Source organism: Medicago sativa, chromosome 6 (genome assembly GCF_051527215.1).
Source record: "Medicago sativa cultivar Bolivia chromosome 6, Bolivia_mono, whole genome shotgun sequence".
NCBI classification, from domain to species: Eukaryota; Viridiplantae; Streptophyta; class Magnoliopsida; order Fabales; family Fabaceae; genus Medicago; species Medicago sativa.
Window position 1 is genome coordinate 84,347,336 of NC_140754.1, and position 12,476 is coordinate 84,359,811.

Consider the following 12,476-nt stretch of genomic DNA (forward strand, 5'->3'; position numbering starts at 1 on the left):
AATCAGTCCATCCGTTAAGTTGGCTTGTTAACGGAGGTGACGTGTACCGTTAACTGCTTACAAGGCTTACCACGTCAAATGTCACGCAAGCAGGGATTAATTTGGCTGAAAATAGTGAAATTAGCAACGACCAAATTGATTGATTTTCAAAAAATTGCAAAATTCCCGACGTATCTTTTTCCCCCAACGTCTCTTTCTCATGAGCGGCTCTTTCTTCCCCAAATATATAAATTTGGAACCCTAATGTTATAATTTGTCACCTAGAGTTCAAAATTCCCAAAATTTCTTCCATGAATTGATGACAAAGTTCTTCCCCAATTCAAAAAACTTAAAACCCTAATTTTTTTGATTCAATTCGAAATCCAAAAATCAGTGGTTATTGTTGAAGATTTGGTGTTCAGAAATGGTGGGTGGTGGGTGTATGGGCAAAAACAGCTACAACAGTTGGTCTTCATCTTCAAGCTCTATGTACAATGGCGATGTGAGAGTGCTTCAATGTTGGTGTCCTAGAATATGTGCGGTAAGAAAAGCCAACACTGTCAATATCCTAGGAAGGCTTTTCTATGTCTGCCCTCTGCCAAAGGTTTGTTTAACAAAGGTTATGTGATGTGTGAATGGTTTGTTTAAATTGTACTGATTTTGTTTTTTGATTGTATAGGATGATGATGAAAATTGTAAATTTTTTGTGTGGGTTGATGAAGCTGAAGAACTAGGCTATTTTAAAAACAATGGTGCTGGTCATGGAAGAAATGCAAGGTTGATAGAGAAGCCAAAAGATAGTGGCATAGAAGAGGTTTAAAGGGCAAGGTTGATGGATAAAGTTGATTGTGTAGGAAGTGAGCTTAGGTTGATTAAGATATTGATAGGAGTAATATGTTTGATTGAGTTGTTTAAAATGTTATTGTATTGTGCCAAGTCTGTGTAATGTTGTAATGAAAAGAGGTTGTCAATGAATGAATTCAACCCTTCTGTCAAAATCTTTCCATCAAATTGGTCCTTCTATTGTGTGTCTATCCATCTCTCAAATTAGTGAAAATACCATCAAATAAGTCATTGAATTTTCACAACATATATCACTGTGATCCTTGGTGCATACATTTGCTGAACAAAGTAAAAAGTAAAAGACAGACACTTTGATTCTAAAAAGACAGACATTTGCATACCATCATAAGTCATACATTTGATGTTCTTAAGTCATTACATAGCCAAAAAAAGAACATTACATAGCCATCAAGTCATTTGATGTTCTTAAGTCATTACATATCCAAAAAGCATAAATTAAACAAGTCCAAAAAGCATATTTAAACTAGTCCAAAAGCATAATTTAAACAAGCATCACTGCTTTGGAAATCCTGGGGTTGGGATAAACTCCATGTATTGGGGTTGAGTAGAAGCGGATGACCTGTAATTTGGATTTGGAACTCTAATAACTCCAGGAGCAGTTGGATTTTGTGGAACAGGACCCCTTAGTGGTGTTTGTTTATGCATGTCATTTGAAATCACTGGTCATCTCATGCCATATCTCATGTACCCACTATCTGAATACCCTAAAATCAATCACATCAGCCTTTAAATTATAACAATATCCATCAAATTAGTCCTTATATTATGACAATAAGTCTCAAATCGATCCCTATTTCGGTCTCAGTTATAGAGAGGTATAATTGGAAACACTGAAAAAATGACACTGAAAAAGTTAAAACTGGAATTTTACCATTTCCATCAAATTAGTCCTTGTACACGTGACTGCCTTGTTGACACGTGTACATGACAACACAACATGCAAGAGGACACATCATCACCACTAACAGAGCTTTTGGACAGAGGGACCATTTTGATGGACGTCTGTAAAATTTAGGGACTAAATAGATATTTCGCAAAATTTGGGGACGAATTTGGTTGATTTTTGAAAATTCAAGGACGAATTTGAGGTATTACTCTTTATTAAAGTTTATCCTTGTGTATAGAAGATTTCAGAGAAAGAAAAACGTTCACATAGAAAAAGGTGAGAGTAAAAGTTTCTATGAAGATGAGATTAAGTCTACGTGTAACTATCCATGTGCATGTTTAACAAATTTACTAACTTCTTCTTCTTGACTTTACTTTTATTTTTCTCTTAATTGTTCATTCTTTTCACTTTTTCTCTCAATTCCTCATTCTTTTCTTTCTTTTTCATCTAATTCATCTTTCCTATCCCTTTCTGTTAATTTCTTAATTTTATTTTTGTGGAGTTCTCTAAGATGATAAGAATGTGAATAATGCCTTCTCATCATTATTGTTATTTTCTCCCAAGTTTCAATGGATGGCTCTCCATACCTTATTCTTTCTTTGATGATTCAATCCCACCATATCAATGCATAATCTTTTAAATCGTGGTCTGATACCTGCACTTCTTTAACAATAGTATAGGTTTTACAACCAAAAATTGTTTAATTTTGTCTTCCATCCTTACAAGCTTTATTGGGATCCATCTTTAAGCATGAAATTCAATCCACTTTTATTTCAACAAAAACACTCCAAACAAAGGGGAACTTGGTTTGGGAAACACATAAATAATGAGGATCCCATGCTCCATACATAATCAAAATACTCACAACAAAAATAAACTTAAGAGTTTGTCATAATTTAAATCAAATAAAACAAACCAAGTGGGCATCATGCACCCAAATCTCATTAGTTATTCTTAAAACTAATTTCCATCTCTTGAAAGTTGGATAGAGTGTTCCTTAAAGGTTCATATCATTGGGGCACTATGTTGAGTTGCTACTATTATCATCACTATCTTCCTCTTCAACAACAAGTTCTTCAGCGACATTATCATCATCATCAACAAGTGGTTCTTCAGCAAAATCATTTTCATCATTCATATGATGAAAAGCAGGTAAAGCAAACACAAATGTTCGAACAACAAAATCTTCTTCAACAAAATCTTCTTCTACAAAATCTTCTTCTTCTTCGCGATCAATAACTTCCTCTGGTTTTTCAACTATAGGTAGCTGGGGAAACTCTTCTTTAAGCAAATCCAATTCCTATGTCGAACATAACCTTATTGATTAGTTTTTCATTAAGATATAATATTTTGGTTATGTAAAATGAAATAAATGTGTATATCTTACCTTTTCCTCAAACTTGTCAATATCTGGATACAACAAAGCAATCAATTCATCATAATTTGGATCATCTCTCAGTGAGAGTTGGGTAGGACAATGTGTGCGGCAAATAGGACATTCATTTTTACTGCAATAAATTACAAGAAAACATATAACAGCCAAAGAAATCAATACAATTCAAACTAAAAATATGTAAACTATTGATAAGTAAAGATGGTGGAAGTTTAAGGACAAACCCAGAGCGGATGCACTTCTCTATGCACTCTCCGCAGAAACGATGCAAGCATTCTATTATAGTTTTTGTTTTTCGTATGATACCTACACATATAATGAAATCAACCATCACCTTTAGTTGTCAATGCAATAAAAATTTCATGTGCATAAGAACATTTATACATATATATCATATATGTTGCAGACGGAAACTATATAAAAAGCTATTTTATGTTGTGATTTTCATCCATAAATCCCATTAATTCAAAGAAGTTGTGAATTGTTATAAGTAATTTGAAATTTAGACGAGTTTCAAATTATTTAGATAAATCTATTGAAAAATATAGAAGTACTTTAATTAACTATAGAAAAGTGTGGAGTGTATGTAAAAGTGTGTATTATTAGGAAACATCTAGCTTCTTAAAAAAATAATTAAGGAAACAACTAGAAATGTGTCTACTAGATTATCTACTTGTACCTATAAATAGGACATGAAGATAAAATCTTAACACTAAAGATAGATTTGCACAAAATGAGAGCAGGACCCCACGTGAAGAAGGAAATTTTAAATTAAAAGAGAGAGAAGTATTATTAACAATTTAAAATTTATATGAATATAGAATTATTTAGAGATATCTTACGAATAAAAACAAGAAATGTGTATAATTATATCTATTATTTAACTAGGACGTGAATAAAAGTGTATCTAGAGTTTATCGAGTTCCACCTTTAAGTACCCTACTGTACCTCTAATTTTAAATAAAGCATTTTTTTTTTTGACAAACAAAGCATTTTTCTAAGAAAGACTTTCTTTCTCAAAGATATATATTATGAAGCTAGCCTTAAAACATAAGTTATTTATGAATGGAATTTACCAATTCAATAACAAAAATCTATTACTCTTTATGCAAAGTTATGTGTAATTATTACAACACAATTTCATATATATAATCTAAATATTACCGTAGGTTTCCTCATACATTAATATTAAATTGTTTTGTTCAACATTTTGACCATTTCATTTGATCATATATTGTTACATTTTCTCATTAGAACAATTTTTTTTAGTAAAATTACTCATATTTGCAGTAATAAATAAGGAAATCTAGCATTAATTATAAATTACATACCAAAGCAAATAGGGCACTCAACCTCATGTATGTTTGATAAATCTCTGCTCACATATCTGCAAATAAGCACCAATAGAGAAATTCACAAACGTTAGAATGTTGGATCCGTTACATTATGAAAATATTTTCACTTTTCATTTTCTTAAACTTCTATTTGTTTTAAATTGCTAACAAGGACATTGAAGACTTGCATAATAACAAATGTGATAGAGAGTATACAAAAACTGGAAAAATGCATATTCAGAAACAGTAGAAATATTGTTTGGACATTTTAAACTAAAATCTAAAAATGCTAGAATTTTTTAAAAAACTTTATGAGGTATATATTTGATCTATACTCTCTTTTTTTATTAGGTGAATTGAAAATATAAATAAATTGGAGGTAAACATGCCTACTTTAGAGAGGTGGTTCTTTGTTTTTGAAACAACAAAGAGATTACTAGATATTGACCCAGCACAAAGCATACTCAATCCATATACAAAAGAATAACCCAAAATGGAGAAGATAAACACAATATATGTGAATTTCTCCATTGATTGGTACTATTGATGATTAGAAAATTTTAAAATATAATGAGTAGTTTGTTGAGATATTTATGCTACATAAGTATTAAAAATAAATTAAAAATATAATGAGTAGTTTTTTCCAAAGTGTGTTAGATTTTTATTTATTTGCTAGATTATTAGAAATAAAAAAAATATATTGCAGGAGTAAAGTGTAGATTTTAACATAAGAGGGAAGAAGAATGTAATTCAAGCTTCTCTTAGGGGAAGGGAATGAAAAGTTTTCTAATATGTTTTAAATAAGAGGGGAGGAGAGTGTATATTTTAACTTAAGAAGGGAGGGAAGTGTAATCTACTCAATTTTTTATTTAAGTAATATTACAATTGTATAATTTTACTAATTTAATAACGGTATGGATTTCTGCAAGTCATAGTACTTAAAAAATGATTATTTTATTATATATGTGTTAATAATTTTGCTGAATCCAGACAATTTCATCTGTCTCTGCATATATTGATTTATAGGTGCTTAAAATATGATTTATTTATTTATATTCGTGTGCACCAATTAAGATATTCATTCTATACCAATCTGTGATGAATTTTATTTTAGAATGCCGTGCATAAAGAATTTTGGGCATCCTAAATTATATGTCTAATCCAGGCAACGCCAGGTAAATACACGATAGTTGTATATAAAAGTATATTTTGAACAACATATAAATGAGAATATGCATAAACTCAATGTCCTAATGTTTTGAGTTAAGATATGGTGTCCAACTTACTTGTATGGTTGGTCTTAACCCTATGTGATGATCCCCAATTCTCCCCTCATGAACCAACAATGATATCAAAATCGATGGTTAATTAAAGGGTTGGGTCCTGATCTCAAAAATCTTTCTGACAATGATAGTCGGATGGTGTGACCTCACCAAAGTAATGTTCCTTTTTTAGTTGTTTTTTATATCGAAAAGGTTATTCTTGTTCATTATATCCAATGTTGTTTGTTGTCGTGTTGTTATAGATTTGATTCAAACTTGTAAATGGTTGTGCTACTGAACGGTGGGAGTAACCATCAGCTTATATTGCCGAGCTAGAAGTGAGTATCTAAATATGTTTAATTAGGGTCGGTTCACGGGAAAGGCCTTGAAGACATTTCCTTAGGCCTCTAAATATATACAAATTTTACTTGATAATTTTTTTTCATACTTTGCTATTTGCAAGACTAGAATTGATAACAATTATTCATAAATGAAGTATCAAACAAAATTGATTACATTAATTTAATAAATGATTTTGTATTATAATTGCAAGAAAAAAAAATTAAACCAAAATTTAGTAATTTTACAATTATTCCCTTCCCAGATTCATTAAATAATTGAAGCATCTGAACTATATTATAGTCCAGATACGTAATTATTTAATGAACTTGAAAAAAAACAATATTTGCTTATAAATGTGACCGGAGGAAGTAAGTCATTTTTCGCATAAATGAATAACTTGTGTTAACAGACAACCCTTAAAGGACCAAACTGACTCATTTTAAAGATTTTAATGTTATTATATCAAATTGAACTTCAAAAATGTGTTAAGGACCAAGTGATATTTAAGTCAAGATAAAATCATACTAAACACCTATCTAAGAATATATTGAGAAAGAGTAGCAAATAATTCATAGAAATGCATGTTGATGCCTTGGACCTTGCTATGATGTAATTATAATCTAATTAAACAAAATCCACGCACAACCAAAAAATTAAGCATGATCAAGTGAAAACCGTAGTGACACTCTCAACTGCCTCTGAGAAACCAACATACAAAGATACACATACATCCTTAATTAGATCTTAAGTATGTCAATGTATTTGATCCAAATTTAAACTAAATATATGTATTTTTGTTGCTTATATTTAAAATTAGATGAAGTAATTAAAATCCACATAAAATTTTCAAGGGGGGAATAAATGATTGATGAATAAAATACTAAATGATATAGTATATGAGAGAATATATGAGAAATCGGATTGACATACTCTACTTTTTCAGCTTTCTCTTTTTCTTCAGCTCCATCATCTGCTTCATCTTCCTGTTCTTCTTCATCATCATCTTCACCATATTCTTCTTTTTCTTCATTTCCTTCTTCATTATCAGATGGATGCATTTGATCTGATTCTACTTGAAACAAATATGCAAGATAATAAATATATATAAATAAACAACAATCATTTATGAAACAAATGATGGGAGTGCATAAGAAAATACAAGAAGCAACAATTATATTATTGAGATAAGATTAAGAAGGAAGAAAAAATGCTTACCAATTTCATATTTGGGTTGCTCTTGCAAGTTGTTTATCTCTTTCCTGGTCTCCTCAGAGCGCTTATTTTCTGACATTGTGTTCAACAGGGTAGATTTGGTTTTCTTAAGTTGATTTTATACTTCCTTGTGCATATGAAAGCAAATGCAAATGAAGAGTGATTGTAGTTAGCAAATAAAAATTTGACACGATAAAAGTTTAAAGACAATTTCGTAATTTGAAAGGTGATAAGCTCTTCATACGTGCTATTTCTCCAAGACTAGGTGTACCCTTCCTAAACAATTTGCACTTGATTATTTCCCATTTTATTTATTGATATTTCTTCTTCTTCTTTTGTTTATATTTTTTTTTGGTAGTATCAAATTGAATGAATGGAAATATTTATTAACTTCTAATAATAATATTATACCAAAAAATATATTTGACCTAATTAATGATATATATATTTTTTATATATAAATACTAGTAAATTTCAAACTATGTATTATGAAAAAAATAGGAAAATAATTATCACAATTTAATACTCCATCCTTCCAATTTTATATAATAAAAAAAAAAGTTTGACCGTAATTTTGCATTAACCATGAATTATTATATTAAACTGTCCTCCTGAGCGTAGCTCAGTTGGTTGGGACAATGCATAAAATATGAAAGGTCCGAGGTTCAAACCTCGGCCACTACCAAGGCCACTACCAAAAAAAATATTAAACTGATGATGTTTTATCTTGGTTTTCGGGTGTCAAACATTGATTACGTTTGAACCTTTTTAACCGGTGATATCTCATTTTTTCTTGGGAAGGGAAAAAATAAGCAAAACCCTTGAGAATCGAGGTCCGGGAGTTGTTTCCGCTATGGGAAGGTGTTAGGCACCCATAACGACTATAGTATCCTATAGGAACCGTCTTTATTTTCTACGCGCGCGCTTTATTTTTAAATGCTACTTGAAAGCGTTTATTTAAACCTAAGAGTTTTCTAAGTGAAGAATTGGAGGGGGAAGGAAGTGTTTGAATTTTTATTTTAATTGAATTGAAGGAATTTTGATTCCTTGCCTACGTACCCTTTTAAGGGATCAAATCCACCGCAGTTCTCTTCCAAAAATGTTTTTGTTTTTGTTGGTTGATTTTAAGTTTGAAAATGGAATTTTGAAAAATGGAGATTGAGAGGCTTCATGAGCATTGAGATTTAAGAAAAAAGTGGGGTTTGATTAGTGATTTTGGAAAAAGGCCTAAGTATGATTAAAATTCATTAAAATTCTTATTAAGAAAATGAAAGGAAAATCAATGGGATCTTGATCCCAAGGTTTATTTAGAAAGTGATTTGAGTGATATTGTTCATATTTTTTTGGAAAATGATTTTTCTAAGTGTAAATCCTAGGCATACATCTAAACATACAATCCTAAACATACATCTAAACATGTATATCCTAAGCATACATCTAAAGATATCTATGTGATGTGTGTGCATGTGTCGGTGCTTGTGTCGGTGTACATCATTAGAGTCCATTGTCCTTTACATCATTGGCCTAGATACATTCTATGGTCTTGCAAGAATTTAGACATAAAGGAAATTGCAAAATTTCTAAGTCTTAGCATAGGAATTAAAGTGCAAGAGATGGAGCTAAGGTTGAATGAGGGAATATACTTATGGAATGTATGAGATATGAAACACAAGAAAATGGTTAGTAGCATATGATAATATAAAGGGAAATAAGGCAAGGGATACTATGGTAAAAGTATGGAAACTAACACAAAATAAAGCCAAAGCAAGTGCAAAATATGACTGAAATTCCCCCACAAAATGTAAGAATCCTATTGCCTAAAATCCTCACATTCTCATACATTTTCCAAAGGTTTAGAATCAAGTCTTAAAGTGAGAATTAGGGCAATATGATGGGCTTGACATTTTTAAGGTGAATTTAGACATATATGCATTATTTATGCCCAAATGTAACTTGTAAAACAAAGCAATTAACTAACCAAGACTCACACACAAGCAACACAATTATGTACAAACAGTAGCTAAAAATTCATAGAATCATATAACATGTACACCAAATAGTCATCAAAAGCATAGAATGGAATTTGAGCAATTTTTGAGGGTTTTTCACATAAAATCAAGAAATAATGCAAGAAAATGTATTAATATTTTTTGACAAAATTTTCAGTGAACAAAATGCATAGAAATATCACAAAAATAACAAGAAACATACATGAATTTCTCTAGAATTTTTAAAGGGGTTTTTTATAGCTCGAGAACATATAAAACTTCACAAATTCCAACTAAAATAGTAACAATTAATAAGAAAATACCACACATATTTTTTTATCAAGATTTAACACATCACAGCACCACAAAAGTACCAAGAAAAAGATCAAAAACTCATAGGGATTTTTTAGGAATTTTTATGAAGAGTTTTGGACAAGTAAGGGTGCAAATAGCAAGAAACAGCATGCAAAATAGCAACAAATCAAAGGAAACGAAAATAAAGACCCAGGCCCAAAGGGAAAACGGATCCTGGACTATCCAAACGTATCGGGCACGTTGGATTGATCCAAGATCCCCAAACCCTAGATCAAACGGTCACAAATACGCAGCACACCATAAGGTGGTTCAGGCACATGGAAGCAAGACATCTGGATCATACACGTGGCGAACCAAAGATCCAACGATGTGGATTGAGAAAAGGAATGAACCAAACTGAACCAGACCGGTTCATGTGTTTATATAAACACAAAACAACCGGTCCAGTTCATTTCCTTCTTCCCTTTCTCTCACTACAACGTTTTAGAGAGAGATGCTCTGCAATCTCTCTCTTCATCTTCTCCGATGAACACAACGGCGGAGGTGTGGTGGTTCGCCGGCGGCGCCACCACACCTGAACGTTTTCTGAAACTTTTTTACATCATTGTGTTCATCTGAACCTCCTCTTTATGATTCTGGAACTAGTTTTTTGAAACGAGGCTTAAATTCGAATAGATCTACGTTCGAATCTTACGTTCTAGGGTTTCAAAAAAAATTTCTAATCTTCTTGGAACTAAACCCTAACTTGACCTATTTTCTATGCTGATGACGAATTTGAACTCTGATTTGAAGAATAAACGGTGAACTTTCGTGATTTTACATTTTTAGGGTTTCGTTTCAAACTTTTCGAATCTTTTCGAAGTTTTCACTTTGATTCACCGTTTATTTTCAATTTCAAGCCTTCGATGATGATTTAGGGTGGAAAACGAGAAGGTTTTATATGTTTACCTGATTTTGATTCGGAGATTCGAACAAAAAGATCCACGCAAGCTTCTGGTAAGTCTTGAACTGAAAATAAATCAGTTATTCTCTTCCCTTTCTTCTTCACTGGTTCAGAACTTGCTTCGATTCTCTCTTCTTCTCACTTCTCGCTGTGATCGTACGAATTTGTTAATTTCGTAACGAATTCGTGCTGGAATTGCAGTGATTTCAGTTCGATGATGAAGATTCAGTTCTGAATCTCTGAGAACTTCACGAAATTCTCTACAATTTCGTTCAATTTGTGATCCGGGAAAGTTAGGGTTCTATGAATGTTCTTCTGTGTTCTTCATGTTCTTGTTATTTCTGGCTTTTTGATCGTAACAGAATAGAGAGAGAAAATGATGATCTGTTTCTGATTTTTTTGATGTGTTGGCGCAATCTGAATGGGATTGTGATGATTGGGACCTTTTATAGCTTGACAAGTGTATTTGTGAGCCAATAAGGGTTTGCCACGTATTCTGGACCTTAACTGATTCTGGACTTGGAATTTTGGACCTGTTTTGGACTGAACTTGGCCTAAGAACCTTCCTGCAAAAATTAAAAATTACAAGGACTAATCTGCAATTTGATGAAATTAGATGACTGGACTGCAATTGACCCAAAAAAGGACTTCAAAAAAAAGTTTGACCTAAAAGGACTTTAAAACGAGAGTTGACTTAAAGGACTAAAAGATAAAAACCTTAAAAGAAAAAAAAAATGACTCAAAAGGACCAAAGTGCAATTTCTAAAAGTTTGGGGACTAAAATGAAAATAAATATTGGAATAAAATTGGTAAATTGGAAAAAACGTAAAGTGAAACGATTAAAAATGACAAAACGGACTAAAACGAACCAATTACTTAAATGAGGTACTTCAAAGTAACCTCTCTTTGCCAAAATTTCATGTGAAATGACTAAAACGCCCCTAGGGACTAAAACGACTCAAAATGACTCAGATGCAATTTTAAAGTGGGTTTTTAACAGAGAATCCAGGCAAGAGTTTATACAAATGAAATTAAAAGACTCAGAGACAATTTTTAGAAATTAAACAGAGCTTTGACACATGAAAAGACTAAAATGCCCCTAGGGGCTAAACTGACTCAAAATAACTTCAAATGCAATTTTTGAAATGGATTTTGACATGAAATTGGAGTAGGACTTATTCAAACCAACTGAACAGACTCAAACAACAATTTTTTTCTTTTTTAAAGGACTAAACTGAGTTTGGATACAGGAAATGACTAAAATACCCTTTTTTCATGAATTTCGCAAATAATATTGAAATAAGATGCAGAGAAAGATGCAATTGATCAGAGACATATCAAATGACTTAAAATGCAGGAAAGATGAATGGAGCTGGTATTTTTAGGTCCAAAATTAGGGTATAACAGATGACATGTTATATGGATATAAATGTTAAATATTGCAAAACAAATAAATAACAATTAATAATATTACAAAACAAATAAATAACAATTAATAATAAATTCCTTTCCCTTGTTAATGATCTCGAGGGGTTTAACCTTTCAATAACAAGTTCTCTTACATGAGCTTCACACAACCCAAAGGTGATTAAGCTATCTAAGAACTCACCTAACAAGATTCTTGTATTTGCTTCAAGTTCCAAGCTTCCAAAGATCAAACCCTAACTCTTGCTTCATCCATGATCCTTAGCTTAACAATCAATCCAAGCTTCTAGTTGTTTCTTGAAGGAGAAGAAGAAGAAGAAGATCATGATGCTTGCTTCATCACCAACCAAAGGATCCTTGAGAGAGTTTGTGAATTTGAGAGGGAGAGAGGCGATGGGTTCTAGAGAGAAGGAGGAGAGAAATTTTCCCAAAACCTAGAGAGAGAAACATCCCAAAATTATGAAGATTTTGTCCAAAAATCACTTATATACTCCCTTGTGTGAAAGTACTAAAATGCCCTTCATCTTAAACAT

General features: G+C 31.7%; 1 pseudogene across 1 annotated transcript; it reads right to left on the reverse strand.

Annotated features, from left to right (window-relative positions):
• Window positions 1-2,602: 2,602 nt before the first annotated feature.
• Window positions 2,603-4,551, reverse strand: LOC146917536 (uncharacterized; annotated as a pseudogene). Its single transcript, XR_015014181.1, has 4 exons — window positions 4,454-4,551; window positions 3,347-3,428; window positions 3,117-3,237; window positions 2,603-3,029 (listed from the first exon to the last, which is right to left on the reverse strand). The product of XR_015014181.1 is annotated as an uncharacterized LOC146917536 (transcript).
• Between the last annotated feature and the right edge of the window lie 7,925 nt (window positions 4,552-12,476).